This window comes from Typopeltis vanoorti, chromosome 9, assembly GCF_054136105.1.
Source record: "Typopeltis vanoorti isolate ZY-2024b chromosome 9, IOZ_Tvanoo_1.0, whole genome shotgun sequence".
NCBI classification, from domain to species: Eukaryota; Metazoa; Arthropoda; class Arachnida; order Uropygi; family Thelyphonidae; genus Typopeltis; species Typopeltis vanoorti.
The window spans coordinates 138,436,075-138,443,151 of NC_143557.1; the positions used below are offsets into that span (position 1 = coordinate 138,436,075).

The 7,077-nt window shown below is 36.5% G+C and overlaps 1 non-coding gene across 1 annotated transcript; it reads right to left on the reverse strand.

Annotated features, from left to right (window-relative positions):
• Positions 1-6,656: 6,656 nt before the first annotated feature.
• Positions 6,657-6,728, reverse strand: TRNAQ-CUG (transfer RNA glutamine (anticodon CUG)). The gene has a single exon. It is a non-coding gene; the product is annotated as a tRNA-Gln (tRNA).
• Positions 6,729-7,077: the final 349 nt, after the last annotated feature.

Here is a 7,077-nt window from a genome sequence, read left to right on the forward strand (position 1 = left end):
TTTGATATGCATAACGATATATTGATTAATATCTACCAAATAGGTATTGAGACTGACCTAATGACACTGGTAGGAAATTGGGTGTTACCAGGGAGTATTATTTAGAGGGATGCTTCAGGGTACGAATATTTTGTTTTTTGAATTGGTGTACTATAGGCTATGGAAGTTTTGCTGTGCAACCTCGATATTTGTACAAAAGCCTTTATCAATAAAACAAAGTTTCTTTGTTGATATGTAGACTAGTCAGCTGTTCTGATGAAATGTCTACAGCAGAATCGTAATAGACTGAAGGGAGAAGAAAACGGAATTCAAAATTTAATGGAATTATACATCACTCGAGAAGAAAAAAAGTAAGTAAGATGAATATGAGTTGAATGGACAAGGAAATTAATGTTCAGCACATCGTGCAGGTTAATTAAAGAGGCTTCGCTTATAGGAAAAAGGGGTATTATGAAGCTATCACTAAAGCCTCAATAATTCAAGCCAATATTGAATTGTGAGCTCAACTATTACTCAGTAGAATTTCTAATGGTATCAAGAAAATTGCGTGCATTTAGTGAAGACTGCCTTGATTAAAAGGAGGAAAAAAGGGTGTTTTGTTTAGGAAATGGTCTGTGGTGTTTATGAGTATCCATTAAGGGAAAGGGGCCGAAATGTTGTGTAATTATCATAAACGAATTGAGGTGTCTGACATATCTTCTTATATAACTTAAAAGAAAAAGAACAAATTAATAAAATTTAAGGAAACATTGGATTGAAGGGTATTAAAATATGTTTTCTTTCTTTTGGTCATATGAGTTGTTTAAATATTAAGTTTGTTCTACGTATTTATCACAATTTTCAACTCTCCCTCGTAGGTGGAAAAAATCTAAAAAATGTGTCCACCAAGGGAATTAATTGAAGTTTTTAAATTCTATCATGGATTATATACACCAATGACGTTTACTGCACCGTGAAATCGGTATGATTCTTTATTGTCGGACATACGTCAGTAAAGAGTCAGAAGAAATAAAGGAAACATATTTCTGATTCGTGGTATACTCTAATTTCTTAATGTTTCTTACATGAATATCTATAATTGATAGAGAATTGAAGAAATAGAATGTATATCGCAAAATAATGCAATACGTTAAGCTTGTTGGCATCGTGCATTTGTAAATATGCATACGGAAATATTTGCCATAGTGGTGATCCTCCCCTCCCCTCCCCTAGTCAAAAAGCGTAAAGGCCTTAGTCTTAATGATGGCAGGGTTTTTAAGCAATAAATTATTTTTAATGAGCGTTGCGGCTATGAGGGCAGCCTCTATTAATCACGTGTGTTATTCTACTGGTTTGCTTGTTTTATGGGATATAAAACGAGAGAATACCTCCGACATTGTGATTCTCTAAAAATATAATGCTGGAAATAGTAAAAGAAAGTAACTTAGATGCTTAAAGATTTCATTATCCTTATTACAAGTTAGTAAGTGCTGCTGGGATGCAAATATTCCGCTTAATTTGAAACGAGTATTAGTTTTTGCCATAAAGTAGAATATATTTCTACTGCCACACGTACCGCTTTTAAAATACGAAGACAATCCTTAAAAGCATTGCACGAGTGAGCCAAATTGCATTTCAGGGGAATCAGTGATTGGGCTTGACGTACTCTTTGCTGCACAACTTTTTGAACAACTGTTTCTGTACAAATGGGAGGGAAATATTGTTAATCTTACTACAATGAATTCATTGTATTTCCTTCATTAGATAATTACAAAAAGTCAATTTTAATTCACTCACTTAAATACAAATATGGCTTACTTTCGATTGCTTTTATAATTCGTACTGAGGTATTCTTAATGAGGTGTGTTGAGGAATTTCAAGTGATGTGGATTAAAAAATACAAATCTCATAGTCAACTCATTATGGTAAAACTGAGGATAAAATATTTCATAATCTTATATAATCACTTCTGCCTTTTCAGGTAAATCTAGGTGGATAATTTTTATTAGCCAGGTAGATAAATATTTCCATTATCCATCTTAGAATTAAAATTTCGGATAATTCAATTACTGAATTGTTGAATTATAAAAAGAAAAACTAACTTGTGAGAATAATCCCAGACCACCTCTTCAAGAGTCACAACTCCACGATGCTTAAAGCCAATTTGAAGTGTTTTTGTAGCACTACTTTTCATTTTCAACGAAGTGTGGATGACATCCAAATGCTGCTCGAACCTTCTACATTTCGTAACCTCCCTGGTAATTTTCTCTCTGCAGAGGAAAATCTAAGTGACAATGCGTGTCAACGATTTCGAACTGCGAAATTTCGTATCTCCAAACAAAAGTTCTTGTTAATTTCATGTGTTGGTAGCTCGTTATTAACTTCTTTTCCCACACAAATGGAGGTAACTCAAAGCAACTTATCCTCTTTCGATTTCACTGGACGGTCATTTTGAGTTTTTCCCTTTCTTTCTTTCTTCTTGGTTGTTTTGTTTCTCCATTAATACTGATGGATATCATGTTGTAGTTCCTGCGACCTGTTTCTAATTTTCTTTTTATAGAATGATAATTTCTTTCTTGAAGTTGTTCAGAGACGCTACTAATATCTTGGTAACCCATCTTCTTATACTATGTTTGATGATCCTGAAAAGCACATCCGATTGGTAATGGTTCAGATTTGTAAGTGAACGATTTTTAAGAGATTTCGGAGCTTTCATATGATTTGCTGCCTTGAATGTTTCGTAAAATTGGCCTTTCGACCTACGGTGCTGTAAACATCCACCAGTTTCCTCATCCTGAAGTCTCTGTTATTCTGTTTTTCAGCAATTATCACTTGATCAGTGTGAACGAATTAGAGTTTCTCCAATTTCTATTCCCATGACTCTACATGAAGCATTCCAACATGCCAGAGCTGCCTAAATCTTTGAGTAGGTGGTCTTACAGTCTTAGACTCATTCAACATCTTTGTCACGATGTCACGAAATCAGCTGTATCAGCTACCCACATTTAGCAGCTGCTCTTCAACTTTTTTGTATCCTCTTAATCAAACTGATGATCGACTCATTCATATTCACCGATCCCCCTGAAGTTCTCATATTGTTAAGTTCTCTTAAAGTCTCTGGTAAAATTTGAGACTTTCTGGTCAATTCTGATAAATCTATTCACATTTGTTTTTCGGATTCTGAAGAAAAAAAAAACATCTTCCGATGAACACGCTGGTGCCGAAAAACCTTTTCTCTGAGAAATTGTAATGTGAATCACTTTACACATTCTTCTTCATCTTTGGCTCCAACAGACGTTTTAGCGCTCACGTACGTCAAGTATCCTTCGATTTCCTAATCACAACGCAGGATTAGGTGGTTAGCACTATGCGTATGAGTAATCTTTATATGTAAATTGCGTGTGTTCTGTGTATCTATCTGAATTGTCTGGATATCAGGCAATCCAACCATTAGAACATCCTAGTGTCGGCACGAAAATTCCACTTTTTTTTTCTTTCGAAAGCCCTGCCACCGCCGTATGAGATCATCTAACTAACCTTTATCTGAAAACCTCTGATAAACATTCTTCGGATAAACATTCCTCTGATAAACATTAGACTGGAATCGAATCCAGTACTTTTCCAACCGAAGGGCGTCGGTTATTCCGACCAAGGTACAGTGCTTTAAGTTTACTTATTAGTCAAGGATTTTTTTTGAAGAATTGAAGTCTGCTATACAAACCAATAATGCAATCACCTTAAGGCCATAGCCTAATGCAAAGATTTTGCCTATTTATTATCCACTTTTTAATTTTAGATTATTAAATAACAATGGGTGTTTTGGTTCTTTAGATTCCCATTTTTTGACTTTTTTTTTTTTTTTTGAAATGTTTGCTTTGTTTTTCACAATCATCGCTACGCTTGTGTTGTTTAAATGACAATCATAGATGTGTATGTCCTTTTTTCCCGTATACATCACGATATGTTGTCGCTTGCATTTTACATTTTGAAAATGTTCACTCTTCGCATAAATCGTAACACTTACAAATATTCCTTTTTTTACTATTCCTATCCAAAAGTCCACTCTTTTTCAATATTTTAAAACGAGTTTTTCTTACTCGAAATATAAAGAAATTTTACGAATGCAGAATACAATAAACTAAAAACACCAAAGTGCCTACAGCAAACTCAAGAAACTTTTGTATGCAGTGACAGAAAAGAGGAGGCTTTTCCCAATATATATATATATATGAAAGAATGATCTATGGTATTTGGGGAGTGGTTTGGGTTATCTGGTATTCTGGTCGGTTGTTGAAAAATTTGTGTGAGGTCATTAGTGATTGCAAATGTTTCAGCATCTCTACCTTCAGGATCTGTATAACTGGAAGAGGAAAGATAATTGGTGTTATAGACGCTGAAGTCACCCAGGAGGATGACTTCGCTGTTGGGAGAGTGGGATTGCAAAAAATCAAATTTTAAGGAGAGAAAATGGAAGAGCTCAGAGTGATTGGTGGTATTAGGAGAGCGATAGAGACAGCAGATGAATTTGACTGAGTGAGTGAGGGATATCTTCTGCCAAAGAAGATCGAGATCGGGAGATTCTAAGTTGGTTGCTCTCTGGCAGGGTACGTCAGAGCGGATATATGCACAGAAAGGAGTTAAATAGTGTATAGTTAGGAAGGTTGAGATGAATAGTACTGGGGGGAGGAGAGATTTGGGTTTCTGTTAAAAAGAGTAAGTAGGGTTTGGTGGAACTGTAGATGGTAGTGGATGCTATTAAGGTTGGAGTTTGGGCTACGGATGTTGGTGAAGTGGATATGCAAGGTTCTGTAAGGCATGGATTTGACCACAAGGGTCTTGCACGTTTCCTGTGCAGTGCGTGTCTACTGCATGTCCTTCGTGGCTGCTAGTGGCGTCAGTTGGGTTTTGTACTAGTTTGGATTGTTTGTAGTCTATTACCCAACTGTTGTTTCAATTTTGGCGTTTTTCTTCTAGTTATCTTCAGAGTTGGCGTCTTTGTTCTCTCTGGGCAAAGGTTGAATCACATCGAGCACGTATGCGCGACTGGGGGAAAGTGTCCTTTAGCTTGCTGTTTATCGCTGTTATAAATTTGGTTGTATTTATTGATGAGTCGCAGGTCACTTTCACGAGACGTGGATAGTTCGTTCCGTCCTTCCTTTTGTTAATGGGTCCGATACGATGGCATTTGACGATATTTCTGGGATCGAAATTGCATTCTCTTGTAAGTTTGCGGACGTCTTCTTTAAGGATGTACCGTGTTCCGTCGGAAAGTTCAGAATAACAGCGATGAGTTTTCTATTTTCGGCCTCGAGCGACTCGTGTACCGATGATGTGATTAGTTCATGAAGTTCGTTAGCAGGCACGGGCGCCTTGCGGTCGGGCATTGGTCGTTGAGCTTCTCGGGCTTTGTTTCCAACTTTCCGATTTTGGAGAAGAATGTATCGATCACGGTATTAAGCTGTTGCTCGAGATTATTGACACTTTTGCTTAGGGTTAGTATTTGTTTTACGGAAGGGAAGCTCGTCGTACAGAAGTAGGGTCGGTTTAGATCGATAAAACGTTTGTGCGCCGATTCGTTTATTTTCGCGCAGGAAATATTTAGTCAGTTGCAACAGAAATCGCACAACATACCTTTTTTCCTTTCTTTCACTTCGGTTTCGCAGCTGGGGCATTTCGTAATGTCATTCGGTTTGTTGGTGATCGGCGTCGCTACGCTGACGGGACTCTAGGTAGTTTTCCGTTGTTGGCCGCCATCTTTACATCTCACGGTAGGCATAGCACTTTCACGTGGCTGCTTTTTAGTTGTAAAATATAGCAGATTTAATGGACTATGGGTGCTTACGAGTGTACAGAAGTAATCAGCTGCTTAGTACCTTTTCCGTTTGCTGCTTATTTTGCACAAAAAACAATTACAGGTAATGGCTGTATAAATCTACCAAAGATTTGGGAGACAGTCATCCTAAGACCAAATTAACACCTGATTTCTCTGTTGTTGTTTTTTTTTAACTTGGATGGCGCCTAATTAGGACTTTAGTCTTTGTGTTGCACGCTAAAATTACTCATACTACTAATCCCACTGTTACACCGGATTGTGGTTGTCTTGCTTTTGTAACAAACTTTGTGTTGTGTGCTCTGAAAATGCTGGATAGAATACCCGCGAAATATTAGCACTTAAGTTAATAAATAGTTATTTTCTTATCAATCTGTGTTCGCATCTAAACCGTTAAAACGTTAAAATCCAATCAACAAAACAGGCCTGATTATTTACTGCTTTATAAATTCTGGGTTTTATCTCTTCTCTAAGATGTTTATTTTTCCATATTGTTTCGTTCAAGCATCCTGATATTCTTACAGCTTTTGTAACTTGTTCTCTGACTTCTAGATGTGGACTTCCTTCCCAGTTCAGGTGTATACCTAATTAGTTGTAATTAGTTATTTGTTCACTTTCTCGTGTAATCAAATTTATTAGCGTGCATGTACAATACATGGCTTACATGTACAATAAATTTGCACATGTAAGCCACTTTCGTAGTTGATTCTCCTTTTATGTAATTTTTTAATTGGTTTCGAGGTTATTTTTTTAAATAAAATATGAAACAAAAAAGCGACTAAAGAATTGGGAAGAGAAGAAGTTAACGCTCTTTTGAATTCTCAAAAGGGAAAAAAAAAAGCAATCCAGGTCCCACCGAGATTTGAACTCGGATCGCTGGATTCAGAGTCCAGAGTGCTAACCGTTACACCATAGGACCTTACTTTCTGTTTTTCTCATAAAGGAAAATGAAGGTTCCAGAAATGTCAATGGAAACAATTGTCTAATAATTAATTTATCGATTTGAACTGTCATCTCTCGGGATAATTTTCGTTTTTGCCATATTATTAAAACGAAGTCGATCCTCCATTTCAATTAGCTTTGCGTCAGTTTTTATTTTTTTCAAGTTACTATAAATGAACTTTATACAAAAGAGTCTGTGCACTGCTTAATGTATACGAGGTGGAGTCTGGAAAGTTTTAATAAACGCCTAGAACAAAGTGACATCAGAGCAACTGATATATCCACGAGAAAGAACAGATTGTAGTAGAGTTATGATGGTAACGTTT